The sequence below is a fragment of the Dipodomys spectabilis genome, unplaced genomic scaffold (genome assembly GCF_019054845.1).
Source record: "Dipodomys spectabilis isolate Male_0828 unplaced genomic scaffold, ASM1905484v1 ptg000089l, whole genome shotgun sequence".
NCBI lineage: Eukaryota > Metazoa > Chordata > Mammalia > Rodentia > Heteromyidae > Dipodomys > Dipodomys spectabilis.
The window spans coordinates 3,328,853-3,345,938 of record NW_024870766.1 but is presented as its reverse complement, the minus strand read 5'-3'; the positions used below and the strand labels follow the sequence as shown (position 1 = coordinate 3,345,938).

The 17,086-nt window shown below is 36.7% G+C and overlaps 1 protein-coding gene and 1 long non-coding RNA gene across 6 annotated transcripts in view; both read right to left on the bottom strand.

Moving 5' to 3' along the window:
* The window catches only part of Cdk6 (cyclin dependent kinase 6), a 182,347-nt gene that overhangs the window by 106,744 nt on the left and 58,517 nt on the right, over positions 1-17,086 (bottom strand). The window lies entirely within an intron of this gene.
* Positions 2,268-15,593, bottom strand: LOC122111841. The gene is made up of 3 exons (XR_006148054.1): positions 15,582-15,593; positions 12,047-12,049; positions 2,268-2,357 (listed from the first exon to the last, which is right to left on the bottom strand). It is a non-coding gene; the product is annotated as an uncharacterized LOC122111841 (long non-coding RNA).

The following is a 17,086-nucleotide window of genomic DNA, read 5'->3' as shown; positions in this document are numbered from 1 at the left end:
TGAGCTACTTTTGCTCAAGGCTAGAACTCTACCACTTGAGTCACAGTGTCACTTTTGGCTTTTCTTGGTGATTAATTGGACATAAGAGTTCCATGGACTTTCCTGTCCCTGCTGGTTTCATACCATAATCCTTAGATCTCAGCCTCCTGAGTAGCTAAGATTGCAGGTGTGAGCCACGGGCACCCGGCTTCTCTCCTCTCTTTTTGTGCCAGTAAATGAATAGCCTAATCTATCATATTCTCTGCACTGTGTGGGGCTATACTGCCATAGCCCAGAGCAACAATGCCAATCAACCATGGACTTGAACCTCCCAAACCATCAGTCAAAAATCTTTCCTCTTTAAAAAATGATTTTATCTCTGGTATTTTGTTATAGCAACAAAAAGCTGAATGTATCTATGATATCAAGCAGCCATTAGAAATACTGGTAATTCTACCATGTAAACTAAATAAATTGATAGTGAAAGGAAAAAGCCTTAAGGGAATTCCAAAATGTTATGATTCTATTTTGATAAGAGGAAAGTGTATGTGTTTATATATGTGTAATTATGTCTACACTGAGTGGTCAGATAAAACACAGGGTACTTAATTAAATTTGAATTTCAGAAAAATAATACTTTTTAAGCTTAAGGGTATGCCAATACGCAGGGCGTATTTATACAACAAATATTATTTATTTTTATCTTCAATTTAAATTTAATAGAATACCCTAAATATAAATAAGAATGTTTGAAAGGATATTCAGTTTACTTCTGGGGGTGGGAGATTAGATGAAGAAAACAATTCGCTTTTCTATGTCCAGTGTTGAGAGAGGTAGGAATATTATGAGGTTTTTTTTTTTTTGTTTGTTTGTTTCTTTTGTGTTCTGAATTTACCAGTTAAAATTACATGCTCTCTCTCTCTCTCTCTCTTTAACATTCCTTTTATGAACTTTTTCAAACTATAAAGTTTAGTAAGTCTGATAAAGAATGTGAAATAAAGTCCTACAAAGACAAAGTTTCTAGGAAATGATATGTTATTTTCTAAGTTATGTTAAACAATTCTGCATTAAGTCCTCAACAAGCTATACCTAAGTTTAGTAAGTCTGATAAAGAATGTGAAATGAAGTCCTACAAAGACAAGGTTTCTAGGAAATGATATGTTATTTTCTAAGTTATGTTAAACAATTCTGCATTAAGTCCTCAACAAGCTATACCTAATTAAAGATACTAATTACAATTTGATGTTTTTTTAAATTACCAGTTGCTGACGTGCATCCTAGGGAAGAATATGCATTTAATAAATTTATTTTTCCTATTTAAAATTTTAAAGTGACAAATAAAAATTAATATATATATATATTTATCACATGCAATGTAGTGTTTCTAAGTTTTATGCATTGGGGAATGCTAAATTTTATTAGCAAGTATGAACTCATTTGTACTTTTGTGGAGCGAACATTTCAAATATACTCTCAGCAATTTTCTTTTTTTTTTTTTTTTGCCAGTCAAGGGGCCTGAACTCTGGGCCTAGGCACTGTCCCTCAGCTCTTCAGCTCAAGCCTAGTGCTCTTACTACTGGAGCCACAGTGCCACTTCCAGCTTTTTCTGCTTATGTGGTGCTGAGGAATCGAACCCAGGGCCCTCATGCATGCGAGGCAAGCACTCTACCACTGAGCCAACTTCCCAGCCCAACTCTCAGCAATTTTCAAGAATGAACTGCCATAAATATTATACTTATATTTAAAGACAAAAATCTTGTATGGCTGTACTGTTCCTTAATCTACTAGTTTACCAATACTATTTGGTATGAAAATGAAAATAGGTTTTTAAGGCTATTTCTCAAAGCAAGCTAACGTCTAGTGTTTAGTACAGCTTTTACACATCTACCTAAATCTCATTTGTTATCACACAAAGTATACATGGATACATTTATGTTCTGACAAATTCTGAGTTGAAGTTAAACTCACCAGTGTGTCTAGATAAAACAAAGTTTTAAATTTAAATTTTAGATAAACAATGAATAATTTTTAGTGTAAACATGTTCAAATATTGCACAGGACTACACACAAGTTTTTTATTTGAAAGCCAAATTGATTAGTCTATATTATTTGCTAATTCTGACAATTTGCTTCCTACTCACTTCACTTTCTCCTAGAAGCCCATACTTTCAGTTTGTTGAATATTGTTTTTCATTTAGATAAATATTATTTTATATGGACAGAGACACATAAGCATTGTGCTTTTGTGTTCCTCCCCTAAGAGTATCCCCCTTTCATCTCAGTATATTTGAATGCCTAGAGTCCTGTATAATTTATCAAGTCCTGGTGTAGTTTAGATCTAGCTTTCCCATGTGAGAGAAAACACGCACCTTTTGTCTCTCTAAGCTTGTCTTATGTGTATTCTTCTTGAGTCTATAAATTCTGAGACAGACATACTCTTCAGATAAATGGAAACAGCTCTAAAATTGGCTCTTCTCCACTCACCATGAGAACTTGCAAATAAGTTTTCACAGATCTGCACCATTCTTTTTAGCTGTGACATAGTATTCCATATAGGGTCATGGTCTATTCAGCCACCTCATACACATTTAGCTTAATTCCAATGGTTTTCCATTATAATTAAGACTCCAGGGTTGAAATGTAGCTCAGTGCTAGACTGCTTTTCTAGTATGTGTGAGATTCTAGGTTCAATCTCTAGCAAGCACCACAAAGAAAATAAGGAGTTAGAGATGAATTAATGTCACAGTAAATTTTTCATGCCACCTGCTGTATTTGTGCCAGAATTTCTCTGAAAAGTGAAAATGTTACTGAATGTATGAATTTTAATCAGTATTGCCAGATTGCCTCCACAGTACTGTATCAATTTATATTCCCTGTAATATATAAAAGCATCCATTTCTTACACCTGGAATTTTTTTTTCTTGCCTTAGTACAGTAGCAAAAATACTTTAGTTATCACTGTACTTTACCTTTCTTTGATTATAGTGAGGTAAGAAGGCATCTTTTCATAGTTATTAATCAATTGTTTTTCTTTTTTTTTATTTTTATTATTAATATTTTTTATTGTAATCAATTGTTTTTCTAAAGGTCTGTCTATCTGTGATATCAGGGACTAAACACAGTCTCCTGCATGCCAGGCAAGTGCTCTGTCACTTGAGACATGTCCATTTTTGTATGCATTCTTTGGGAGATGGGGGTATCACACATCTTTGTAGGCTAGTCTCAAATCCTTCTACCTCCTACTAGCTGGGATTACCATGTATACCACCATGTCCCACGACAACCATTCTTTTAATAATGAGGACCAGCACTGGCTTTACTAGTTTTATATTTTATGGAATCCATCTTTTCCTACTGTAGATTCCTCTTCCTCAGTGATTTCTTAGACCTGAGCAGTTAGTTGCCACACAAGTTTTTACAACATCATTAGATACATAGGCCAAATGCAGTAAGACTAATCTAAAGTATCACTTTCTTTCCCAAACTGACAATTCTAATCTCTACTTATCTATTTCCTTCTCTGGACAAGAAGTAACAAAGTCCAGTCACGTTGTTCTTCACAATTTCTCATTTCTTTCCATTTATTTACCATGAGCACCTTACTATAGACCCTGATTATCTCATTCCCAAACCAATGGACCTGTCTCTTTATCTAATCTATTTCTGACAGATCTCTTCTAAATGAGCACGGTAGTATCTGATTAGTCAGCTTAAAACACAAGGAAAGTGCCGGGCACTGGAGGCTCATGCCTGTAATCCTAGCTACTCAGGAGGCTGAGATCTGAGGATCGCGGTTCAAAGCCAGCCCAGGTAGGAAAGTCTGTGAGACTCTTATCTCCAATAAACCACTAGAAAACCGGAAGTGGTGCTCTGGCTCAATGGTAGAATGCTTGCCTTGAGCTGAAGAGAGCAGGCCCAGAGTTCAAGCCCCACAACTGACAAAAAAAAAAAAAAAAAACCCACAAGGAAAGTATGAGCATCTACCCAAGTGTCTGCAAATACTTCCCAGGACCTTCAACTATCAAGCCCGCTTCTTCCCTTGCCTACTATGCTTCTGATCCTCATTTCTCTGGATATTCACAAATTAATGGTGTCATTTCCCAAAGCAAGACTTCTATCTAGATCTCAGCTTCTGCTGGCACCTATCACTCATGTTTCACAATAACATCTTTAAAGTCCCACTGTCACATTTTTCAGGAAGCCAGTCTTTATTTCTTTTATCTTCTGAATTCTTACAGTACTTGTCAACTGCAACACTGACCCGGTACTTATCATACACCTGTCATATATGGTGTTTCATTGTGCATCTTATTTTCTGTTTCAAGATTTTAAACAATCTTTAAGATTAGCTTCTGTGATATGTTCCTATTTACTTAGCCAAGTAGCTCAAACATTCTTCATAAAGACTTGCAGAACAAATCAGGTATGAAATAGAATTTCTTTGTTGCTCAAATTCTTTTTTTTGTTTCTATTTGAGGCATGCTAATAAAAGTTAATGCATCATAAATATATCATATATTAAAGTAGTTTCAAGAATTAGTGTTTCAATATGTCAACTGCAATCCAGAAAACATGACGACTAAGATCTGAGGGAAATACACAGATGTTAAATATACTCAGGGCTTTCACTTTTTAGTGTTCCAATACAGAATGGAAAGTTCTTCAAATGAATTCCCTAAATGTATGATGGCATATTATGTGTTCTATATTTAGAAATTTTACAAACAAAAGTTTATAGGGTTTAACTTTCCAGAGAATCTAAAGGTTTTTTAATAGCAATCCAGGCAATTTAACATTATCATCAAGTAAGTAATGGAAGGAAACACAAAATGGATTTTGTCATTAATGACAATAAAGATAGTCAATAAAGACCCAAACCAGAAGGAAAAAAGCCATCAGGGACACAAAACAGGTCAAATGACATTGGTGGGTCATTAAGAATGGTTATAAAATCTATTTGATAATGGTTTTACATAATGTTAATAAGCTTCTGCCTTCACCTGGAACTTTTAGGAGTAGCACTGGGTCTTATCAGGTCTTTAGTTTTGAAATTACATGAGGATACTGGACTGTATACAAAGTAGTTCAATTAATTTGACTTGCATATTTTTATCCTTATCTGTAAAAAAAACAGGGAAGACAAACTCAGAGAAGTTAAGCTTAGGCTAGTAACCACCCTGTTGCCAGGGACTCTCCTTTACTATATCCAATAAGTAAATGAAGTAAGTAGACATTGCTCTTTGGGTCTTTAACTCTGTAAGAATTGTAGTATGTCCTCAAATCTAGTTGATATATTCTTCCTGGGATCCACAGAGTATAGCTATATAGCTTCTATATCCTACCATCCATTCCTACCTATATTTATGGAATCAATGATTCTAGCTGACTTGGTAATTTTAGATCAAACGAGAAAATAAACAAATCTTCAAATTCTTCGGTGTAGACATGCTAGCTTCTCATGGCTATAATCCTTCTACATTTTTGATCCTTTCCACCTCTTGTGTACCTCCTTTCCATGTCTCAAAGGCAGTAGCTGCTTGTTCTGCAGCATTTGCCATGTGTCCCAGTTGTTTAGGAAGATACCTCAGTCTCTTCTAAAGAAGTCGGCCCCATTACCAGTTTGTTAGCTATTCCTTTTAGCTTTGCTTCTGTGAATTTTAGGAGAACGCCTAACACTTGGCTTATTTTTGGACATCTCTAGTGATTTGATGGCACAGTGCACAATGCACAGAAGATGTGCAGTGACTGTTTAAAAAAAGAGCCGTATGTTTATTTGAGGTAGAGTTTTATTCCAAAAAGATATAGGTAACTGACTAGAAACTACCAGGGAGATAGTATAAGGAATAAAAACCTTGATAGAACCTGAACATTATTGAAATAAAAGAGGCAGACATGAGGCAGCGCAACTCTTCAGAGAGAAAAAAGGAATATACTTGGAATGAGACTGGTTGAAGAGAATAAAATGTTAAGAATGAAGGTTCTAGCAAGAAACGTGTTACTAATTCTGGGCTTAGGTCAGGTAAAACTGAGGGCAAAGTTTAAACTAACAGCATTTCTTGAGGAATGTGCAAGCAAGTACAGTAATTCATTCAAGCCACTAAGAAAATGTAAGTATGGGTCTTTATCAAAGGAAATAATTACATGTAAGATATAACAAACTCACATTTCCATAGTTCTTGGGAAGCCCGCTGGACTACAACAGATGAATTGGTTACAATCCTACCAACTATGTAACGTCTAGTAACTCATCCAAATAAGAATTCTAAGGTATTTTCCTACTCTGAAAATGTTATAATTTCTCTGATTTGTGTATATGATGCCTTCAAGTCTTTAAAAATGGCCTCTAGGGGTTACAATGTTCAAAAAGAAATATACTCATTATCTGACGTGTATAACTAACCCCTCTGTACATCAACTTTACAATAAAAAAAAAAGCCTCCAGAGGAGTTTAAAAATGTTCCCCCCATTTTTATTTATATCTCTTTAGATTTTATTAGATAAACCTTGTCAACTTTTCAGTTGCGTTGGGACTATACTGTGTTTAGAAAAATGTAAGAAAGACTAAAATGAGAATGTCTGGACACAATCTGTAAAGAATCTGGAGTCAAGCGAGATAGAAACCTTAAATCAACAGGCCATTTCTGAACAGCAGGAAAACCAAGAGAAGTATGAATATCACAGTGGGAAAGGCAAATATTTTTCAACCTCCCAGCAGCTTTGAGGAACTGATGGAATATCCTAGATAGGATGGTTGGTTTGGAAAACCTGTCCTGTAACATTTGCGATGTGAATTTCAAGTGTGTTCTAATTGTTTTTTACAAGCTCTTCTATGGCTTAATCTAACACTCATAATGTAAAAATTTACCTGGCATAAATGAAGTAAGAGAAAAAAGGATTTAATGATACTTAATGATAGAGTGTATAATGGTTTATTAAAACCACTCCTAAGCTTTGAGGCAGAGTGTAGATTATAGCTAAACCACCACAAGATATACTTCCTACCAGGGCATTGTATTTGATCATTACAGAAGTTGATAGGAGGCCTTCCTTCTTAAGATAAAAATCAGTCTAGGTGGGCCTACATATAAATATGAAACCCTATTTGAAAAACAGCAATAGTAAAAAAAGGACTAGAGAAATGGTTCAAATGGTAGAGTATCTATCTAGCAAGTGAAAGGCCCCGAGTTCAAACTCTAGGGCTGCCCTTCCTCACAAAGAAGAAAATATTTTTCCCAGCTAAATATAATTTCACATTGCTAAGCAATAAACAACAAATGTAATAGCCTGTATCTAATGCACAGCTCTCATCTAATCCTAGCATGGACACTATGCGTTTTAATAACAATACAATTTAATGTATCTGTCTTCATTTCATTTCTGAATATATTTTATACATTGAGTCTTATAATAATTAAAATTATAAAAATAAATTACTTTAATGACCCAGAGGGCATGGAAATGCTAAAACATTTATGCAAATGGGAATTACTCATTAAAGAATACTGAGAAAGATATATAAATTATATTTAATTCTACTACAGTGGCTGACATGAAAACATTCTAATGGATTGTGCAAGAGTCACAAATTTACCTTCTGGCTTTTTACCTGTGTGAACTTGGACAAGTCATTAATTAGCTATTTATGGCAGCTACTTCCATCTGTAAAAATGAGGACACTGTTACTTCCTGACCATATAAGAATGGCTCAACTCAGCTCAGAGAAGATTCTCTTAGGAGCAAGCATTTTTAAGAAGCCAAATTCAATAGATATAAACATAGGAAATGCTAATCTTCTTTAAACTTGCAGGCTAAACTGTATCTTCCAATAGCAATACAGAACTCGAACTGTTTCACTGTTCAAGAAAATAGTCATGCCCATTGATTCAGTAGACTTGTGTCTACATGAGAGAGAACTCTGAGGGTAAACAGGGGATAAGTCCTGGGGAAAAGAATGTAGTGAGTCATTAGGATTTGAAGTGAAATGAAATGCTACACCAAATCCTGTTGAAACTTCAGGACTTAAAATGAGAAACTATTTTTTCCCATGAGAACTCAGCAATTATCATTTTAATGAATGCTAGGAAAGTTTCAAGTTCTTAGCTGACAAGTTTAAATGATGCAAGGGTTTTCGATGAAGCACTGCCATTTTATAAATTGTAGTCGTTATTAATAATGCCAAAATGAAGAGTTTTTTTTTATGGAATTACATATGGACACATGACTCCCCAAATAGTTCACCATGATTGATGTTATTTATTCTGAATGCCACAGCAGTTAGTAACGATTCGGTGCCTTCCCATGAAGTTCAAGCCAATGTTTTTTTTTTGTCTAATTGGCTCATCGTTATTCAGTAAATTGGCATTTTCTCTGTTATCCTAGTTGTAATCCCCTGGTATTCCTCTGAAGTATACACTATCTTCAAGTAGTGCTTCAACCTCAGCCTGACATTGGATAACACATCCTAAACTCAGGCTTCAGAAACAAGGCTGAGAAAACAATGTTATTTAAACAGAGAGTATAATTTATTTTCCATGTTTCACTGAAATAAGAACCTGTTTTCCAGTGGATAAATCTCCTTCTAAACACTAAATTATGACATTAATGTATCCAATAATATGCTTCATTAGTCATGTAAGCTCAAACAGTTTGAGGTCAATTACTGATTGTCCTCCTAAAACCAGATTAATGACATGAACCACAGAAAAGTTATGTATAGCACACCCATCCACAAGACAGGATGCCACAATTAGGATTATTCTCATATTGGTTTGGGTCACACTAAAGCACACTTCACATCTTTTTCAAAGGTTAAAAAAAAACTAATGAAGCAATTTTCTCTAAATTCATATCTTATTTTGACATCAAGATTAAGAAATACTTGTATGTGCTTCTAGATGTACTTAAAATTAGACAGGCATGTTATCTTGTGAAGTTGGCACATCTCATTCTCATGGGGCTAAGTAAACCTGGTGCCTCAAGCTTAGTCTAATTTCAAAGCAGATGATTGGGCCCTCACTGAAGAAAGCTGCCTTTGAGTCTACATTTGAAGTTTCTTCTTCCTTCATGCTGTCATGTTGTTGCTTGGGTTGACCATAATTCCTGTACTGCTCCTCTGCTCATGGTATGATGTAAATGTCTCTGGTTTGTATAAAATCTTAGAAAAGCCCCTAGCCATCTAGGCTTTGTTTTCTAATTTATAAGATGAGGGTCTCAGGAAAGATGATGTCACTGGATTGGTACATAACTAACATTCATCACTAACCATATCCAAGCTCTCCTTGGTGAGCATATTATCAATTCTTTCACATAGGGAAGAATGAAATCTGGATAATATGATGCAAAGTTACTCCTATTCAATGGTTCTGAGGTGATTTCCATCTCTCACTTTAAATGGTTGCAGAATCTTCCTCGATGACATAAGAATGAAATAAAATATGAGCATGATCATTCCTTCCGTTCATTTGGCAATCATTCAAAATGAGCATCCTACACTCACTATTACTGTCCATTGATAGAAATCCTGTCATTTCAGTTGTAGTCCTGACGGTATCTTTTTCACAAAATTATGAAGTCCCCTGTCTCCTCAACAGTTTAAATGATGAAGTGAAATAAACAGAGTTCAGTAAACAATTCACATGGACAAATTTCCTTCACAGGTCCTTCTGTGTTGGCCATCAGATTGTCATGAGACAAGCCCATTCCAATACATAGCATGTGCTTACAAAGAGTTTGGTCAAGACTATATTTGAACAACAATAGCTTAATCATTTCAATCTTTGAAAAATATAGGAATTGTCTCCATGCTGGTGGCTCACACCTATAATCCTAGCTGCTCAGAAGGTGAAGATCTGAGGACTGAGGTTCTAAACCAACCAGGGGAAGACAAACCCAAGACTCCTATCTCCAATTAACCAGCAAAGAGCTGGAAGTGGGGGGTGTGGGCTCAATTGGTAGGGTGCTAGCAATGAGTGGAAAAAGTCAGGTGGGAGCTTTAGACTGATTTTCAAGTCCTAGTACTGGCACAAAGAAAGAAAATACAGGAATTTTCTTTTCGAAGGTCTTATTTATCCTAAGAGTTTCTTTCTTTTCTCATCTTGGCCAGTCTTCCTCCTCTGAAACTGGTTCTCATTTCCCAAAGATCTTGTTTGAATTTGTTGAAAGTCATCACAGCTCTTGGTGAAGGTAGTGACCAGGTCATCAGGAAGAACCATTGTGGAGATAGAAGCTGCCTGGTTCAGTCTGAACCAAAGAGGAGTTTATGACCGTTCTACTCCCCTTCCCTGTGGCAGTAAATTACGCATGATTAAAGAGCCAGTTTCCCCTTGCCCTCTGCTCTACCACTTTTCTCTGCTCCCAGCAAAATCATTAAAAAAGAAAAAAAAAAAGATCCCCAAAGGACAAAATCTGCCACCAAGGCAGCAGCACTCTGGTAATTTCCCAGGGCATTATGATTGATAATGATCAGCAGAGCGTGGGATAATAGCTCCCCTTAATTTACCGGTCCCTTTGAAGGGTTAAAATATGGCAGATGTTGATAGCTGACACTCCTGGCTGACAGGAAAGACCCATTGCATCTAGGCTCTCCCTTCCCCGCAGCTGTCTGTGTAGAGCTAATTGTATCCACTTGTTTAACCTCGGGGAACGTCTGGAGGGGACCCAGTGCCACAAGGGTACCTTTTTTTTTTTTTAACGGTCATTTCCTCTCTGGTGTAACTTGCATGACAGTATGTGACAAGCAGAAATTAATGGGGACACTGCTGTGCCAATTCCTCCTGAATTGCTGACACTGGCTACAGGCTGCCTGTTTGCCACCCAGCCAAGACCTCACATGAAACATGGCTAGGGGCCCACAGCTCTATTCACCAACAAGCCAGCTGGTCAGTGATGAGAAGAGCTAAAACAATGTGGTGCGCACAAACCAGGAAGAAAATGCTTTACAAACTCATTCGGACCAAGGAGGTGGCATTTGCTACGAGTTAATATGCCTGTTTATCTTCCTGAGTGGCAAATGGTAGGACTGTAATCTGCAAAGTACTTTGGATACAAGTATATCTCTCCCAAGGCCTCCTAAGGTGTTAATAAGGACAGGACCAGCATTCAGGCAAAAGGAAGCCATCCATGCAGGATTCATCTCCAGGGAGGCCTATCCAACAGGCTGCCTCCAGAAAGGTCTGGGAGCCAACAGGGTATCTCTTGCCGCTAGCTAACTACACTGTTGCCCAGTTTAGAAATTCTATGCATGGATGTCCCTTTCACTCCTCCTCACACGTACAAGTGCACATACAAGTACACACACAAAAGAACTCTCAGTTCAAGCCCATTAATCGCCTGCAATGTTTTACAGAATTGGGGAATATGCCCAACCTTGGCAAGATCTACTTTCTCTTCTTAATATAATCAGGAAAACCTGGGTTAAAATGGTGGCTCTGTTATGGATAAGGTCCTATAATTTTAGCACAGAGGAAGACATAGATGTACATTTTTTAAAGGCACAGTAGAAGAGTCACCTATGATCTTGTATACAACTTAAAAGTCAGGCTTAAGGAGAAAAGATGGAGAGTATTAACAGGAAAACTCTACTGGTGAGAATTTTATAACAAATATAGGAAACTTATTTTAAAATGACATGATCAAGAAACTCCTCAAATTCACGGCTGAGCATGGCATATGGTGAAATTTTGGAATTCTAAAGTAATGAGTGCTTTTGGAAAAGCACTGTTTAATTCACCTTTTCTCCCAAAGCTTTAAGGCATACCAAAATTGATAAGAGTAACACATAGTTTTTGAATTCCAGGTCTGGAATTCAATGATAGAATAATGTGCACATTTTGCAGAGCTGCCTGGTGGGCACCTGGGAGAAAGGAGACATGTGTTTCCCATTCTAAGAGGCCATTTCCCAGCCAACATCTAAGTTGGTTCCCTTGTATAGTTGTTCTTTGGCTGTAAAGAGTTAGCCACAGGGACAGGTAGTCTATCCACCAGCAAACGGAATTAACAAAAATCTCCAGGCTCAGTTGGGCAAGAAGCACACGATCAGAGAGGTAATCCAATAGACGGTGCAAGCCACTGCCTTTGGATAAAGGCTCTGGGAGTAACTTCACAGAAGGGGCTTTATTTCTAGATACAAGCTGTGAGATCTACTACATTTTAGGCAAGGTGTAAAATAGTTCTAAACCAACTACAACACAGGCCCAGAAAACACATGAAAGGAGAAGTCATGGATACGGAAACACTAAGCTCCTAAACAAACACATTTCTAAAATATAGTAAAATAATGCAACCTGAGCCCTGCTGAATGTTCACTGTCAATACAATCTTTAAGGGTCCCTGCTTTCTGATAACAAGTAACATTTTAATGAAAATCTGAACACTCCAATCCCAAGAGTGTGTAGTACGTTACTGTCTAAATATGGAGTCTTTTTGCTCAAGACTAATGTGGAAAATTTAACAGAAAATGTGTTCCATTTAAGACATTCCTTCTGTGAACACTTGATGATGACATGAACATGAATCTCAGACCCACTCTGCAAATGTCAATGAAGACATTTGTCTGGAATCTCTCCTGGCTCAACATGTGATGCCTGCAGCTTTTGTAGTGGCTCTACCACCTCGCTTTAACTACTGCAGTGGCTCCCGTGAGAGAATGGCTATGGGGTGCTGGTGAGGATTGTGCCACTGTCTCCAGGCAAGTCGGATCGCTGTTTGAAAGAGCTGTTCCAGCTACCTGACCAACATGGACAATTCTAACACAGTTTCTCATCGGTTATTATTTGTAACAAGGGAATGGGTGGAGTTGGGCAAGATAAGGGAGAATGATGGAAGGGGTGACAAGGCTCAAGATGCACTATACTTAGAGACTGATTTGCTGAATTGAAACTACTAACTACTTACAGATAAGGAAAAATGTTTATGGAAAATATATTATTTGCATTTAAAATATTTTTCCGTGTTTCCATTTATAAGCCCTTAAGTTTTTCTAGGCTACAAATATGCAATTTAAGAGCTAGAAGGCCAGACCTTGGTAAATGGAATGTCATCATCTGAATACTTTTTAGGAATACATGTTCTATGCTAAACATGGGATACCTACACTTGCTTAAAATAGCCTTTTCTCTCAGTTCAAATGTCATATTGTAATGGTCAAAGAGTTGCTAGGCCTGTCAAAGCCTATCAAACACCCACATGCTATATTGTGAGATAGGAAACCATGGATTGTATTTACAGTCTTTCTTGATGCTGTGTCAGGCCTCTGATCAGACTTGAGAAGAATTGAGATCTCTGTCAAAATCTTCCTGTGGCAAGTAAAATACAAGGCGATGATTTTCCAGTTCATTTCCCCTGGCAAGTTGCTCATCAATCATTGGAGTCCAGGACTTTGTTATTTTGACTAGAGGAAAGAAAGCTCAGGGGTTTCTGTCCTGGTGTCCCTTCACCCATGATTTGGGTTATTTTCAGACATGCTGTGTCCATCACATAGAGTGGCTAAGCTGCTATGATGAGTTCACAGGCCTAGCCTGAAGCACAGAAATTTCAGAATCATGGACATGATTCAGTGAGATAAACACTATTTTTTTAAAAAACATGTTTTTGTAGTGCCATTTTAAAAAATGCAACAGGGAAAGTGTCAAAGCTCACATGGTATGCGAGGGGAGACATGGTTCAAAAAAAATTGTAGTCATTACCTGACTGATGTAACTGTAACCCTCTGTATATCATCTCTACAATAACAATAAAAAAAATTAAAAAAGAATCATAAAAAACACACATAATTCAATTTCCCTTTGGCATTTTCCCCCTTTGAATTTTGAAGACATGTCAGATGTCTTTGAGTACCTACGGCATCCACATTACCATTGAAGCTCAAGTATTTCGCTTCACAGAATTAAAAAGGCATCTCATACTTTTTCATTAAATCAATTCTACATGCAGAACACCTTAATTATCCCTTTACAATCTCTCTGTACCAACCAACCCAGGGTTTAAAAAGCAATGCTATTATTTTTTTTTAAAGCAGTGACCTCCCAAAAAGCATCTGCTCAAAAGTATAATGTAAATAGTTATGAGTTCACATTAACATGGACATGGAAAATTGATTTCATGTGAAAAATACTGAAAACCCAGAGACCATTGGAGAAGCTGGTATCTATGCTTGTCGTAATAGTAAAAATAGGCTTTTAACTTTATTCTATATGCAGACATTAATTTTAAAGTTTAGTTCTCAGCAGCAATTCCTTCTAATTGCAACCAAATGAAATGCCTCTACAGACAATTCTAGTAGTTTTATGGTAAAATGGCAGTAAGATTAACAGTAAAAAAAAAAAAAAAAAAAAAAAAGTAACAATGGTGTCAGTATGTCTTACTAGAAAGCTTGTCACATCAATTTTTTCTAGTCCTTGCTGTATAATGTCAATATTATCATCATCAACTTCCATATTATATACAATGGATATTTTGCAAGCTCTACCACTGTTCTGACAACACAGGAAGTAAACCGTATTGTTAATTTGTATATTGGACTATGAAGATGATTCAGATGTAGAGATGTGAACTCTGAGGTAAGAGATTGCATCTTCCATTAATATGTACACAAAAATATCTTGTTGGATTGAAAATGTATTAGGCTGAATCATTGAAATAGCCACTTTTGTAGGCAAAGACAACCACCACTAGGAATTTCATACAGTGTAATATAATAGTAATAGACATTTATTTGGGGCCGTAAACAACCCAGCATGCTTTAAGATGCATTATTAGTATGTTAGTGCATTTTTACCAGCTTTTTTTGTTTTTTGTTTTGGCTGGTCTTGGGGCTTGAACTCAGGGCCTGGGCATTGTGGCTGAACTTTTTTACTTACGGTTAGTACACTCCCTCTTGGGCCACAGTTCTACTTTCAGGTTTTTTGGTAGTTAACTGGTGATAAGTCTTATGGATTTTCCTGCCTGCTTGGCTTTGAACCACAATCCTCAGATCTCAGCCTTCTGAGTAGCTAGGATGAGTAGCCTCGGCTGGCTTGGAACTGCAATCCTCAGATCTCAGACTTCTTTTTTTTTTTTTAATTTTATTTTATTTGTGAACATACTGTACAGAGGGGTTATAATTACATGGGCAGGATAATGCATACATTTCTTACCAAGCATTGCAGCCTCCTCCTTTGTTTACCCTTCACATCCCTTCCCAGCCCCTCCCTTCCCCCCATCCCAATCCTTCCCCCCGCCCCCCCCCCCCCCCCCCCCGCCCGCACCAACGTTGTAAAGCTCATTTTGGACATGACAACTTGTACTTCTCATTGTTGCAACAGGTCCACCTGTATCCTTAAACGACTTGTTTTTCCCCATCTCCTCCACAAGTTATACTGACATCAAATATAGTGAAAGCAGGGGTTATACTGTGGGGGAGGGACATACAAAGCAACAAAGAAATAATCTTATAAATGCGTTAGAAACACATGCATGAAAGAAAAAAACATTAAAATACATATCTAAGGGTTCATTTTCCTAACATCACATTATCTGACCTTTTCCGCTTGACTTATACATATACTAGATATTGCAAATAAGGGAAACCATGGAGCCTATGTTTCTTTGGGCCTGGCTTACTTCACTTAATATAATTTTTTCCAAGTTTTTCCATTCAGATCTCAGATTTCTGAGTAGCAGACAATGGCATGAGTCATTGATGCCCAGCCTCATACTAGCTTTTACAAACAGGTAGTAGAAAAAAACGTACATACTGATAACATACTACAATGGTTGAATTTAGATCTTGTGTCTCTTTAGGCAACTACTGTTTTAGAATGTTGTTTTTTTTTTTTTTGGAAAAATCATTCTGTGGATATGTAAGCATTCTGTTAGTTATTTAGTTATCTCTTGGTATATTCTGTTTTTCAGCATGCACTTCTAATTATCTGTGGGGTTGAATTCCCCCCTTTCCATATCTTCCAGCTCTTTTGTGTATTTGTCTCTTAATGTTCCTCATCCATATCTAAAATAAGTGATTTTTTTATTGGTTTGTAAGAGCTTTTTACATATAAGAATGTTAAGGTTTAGTTCTCCTTTTTGTAACTAGCATTTGCCTATTAGCTCTGGTCATAATACTATAAATTAAAATTTTTCTAACTAATCTACAAATCATTTCTTAGGATGTCTCCTTTTTATGTGTAGCAAACTCTACTCCCATATCTGATATATATTTGCTTGTTATTCTATACATTAAAACAAACTAATAGCAACCGCATACATACTCATCTTTTCAAACTATCAAGTATTTGGACTTTTTACAAATCATCATATATGAGGGTACTTGCTTGATATCCAAAGTTGAAAGTGCGTCTTCAGCCTCCTAACCAGCTAAATGTTGCTAAATCAGGCCTGTTTCTAGCAAAATTTACAAGCAAACTCAGCTGTCTCTTTTCTAAGGAAAATTTCCTGCTGTACAAAGGGTTACCTTTGAACAGTATCACCATTATTTCACCCATGACTACATCCCTAATTTTCTGTTTTCTGGCAGCTGCTCTCCAACTTAGAAATAATGTGCGTCTTTGTTTAAAGTGCCTTAGAAAAACTGTATATTCTAAATGTGGAAGAAAGCTCGATTTATTTTACTTTGAAACCTGAGAAATCAATAACATGAACCATATGTTAATTATGGAACTTGGTGATAACTAAAGTAAGAAGTCCTGTGGAAGTGCAGTGGTGAGAGTGGCCATGAAGCTGAAGCAGGAAGGGAAAGAAGTCCTTTCTCTTGGGGTGCGGCGCTTTCATAAATCTCTCCACTTGGGAGGAAACTAAACTGCAACTCTTTTCTAATTCATTCTAATGTAATTTGTATGTTACTTTCCTAAATGTGCTTTTAAAAAGTTAAATCATGGTCTTACAGCAGAAATGCTATCAAGGACTGTTACTGTAAGTGGCAACATTCAGAATCTATCATGTCGAAGACAAAACTTAACCATACTTTTGTCCTTGTGTGTTGTTTATTTAGACTCAAAGACAGCTGTGCAGCAAAGAAGTATGTCAACCCATCCTTAATATGGGGTTGAAAGTTTTTTGTTTTTTTTTTTGGTTGTTGGTTGTGGGGCTTGAACTCTGGGCCTGGGCACTGTCCCTC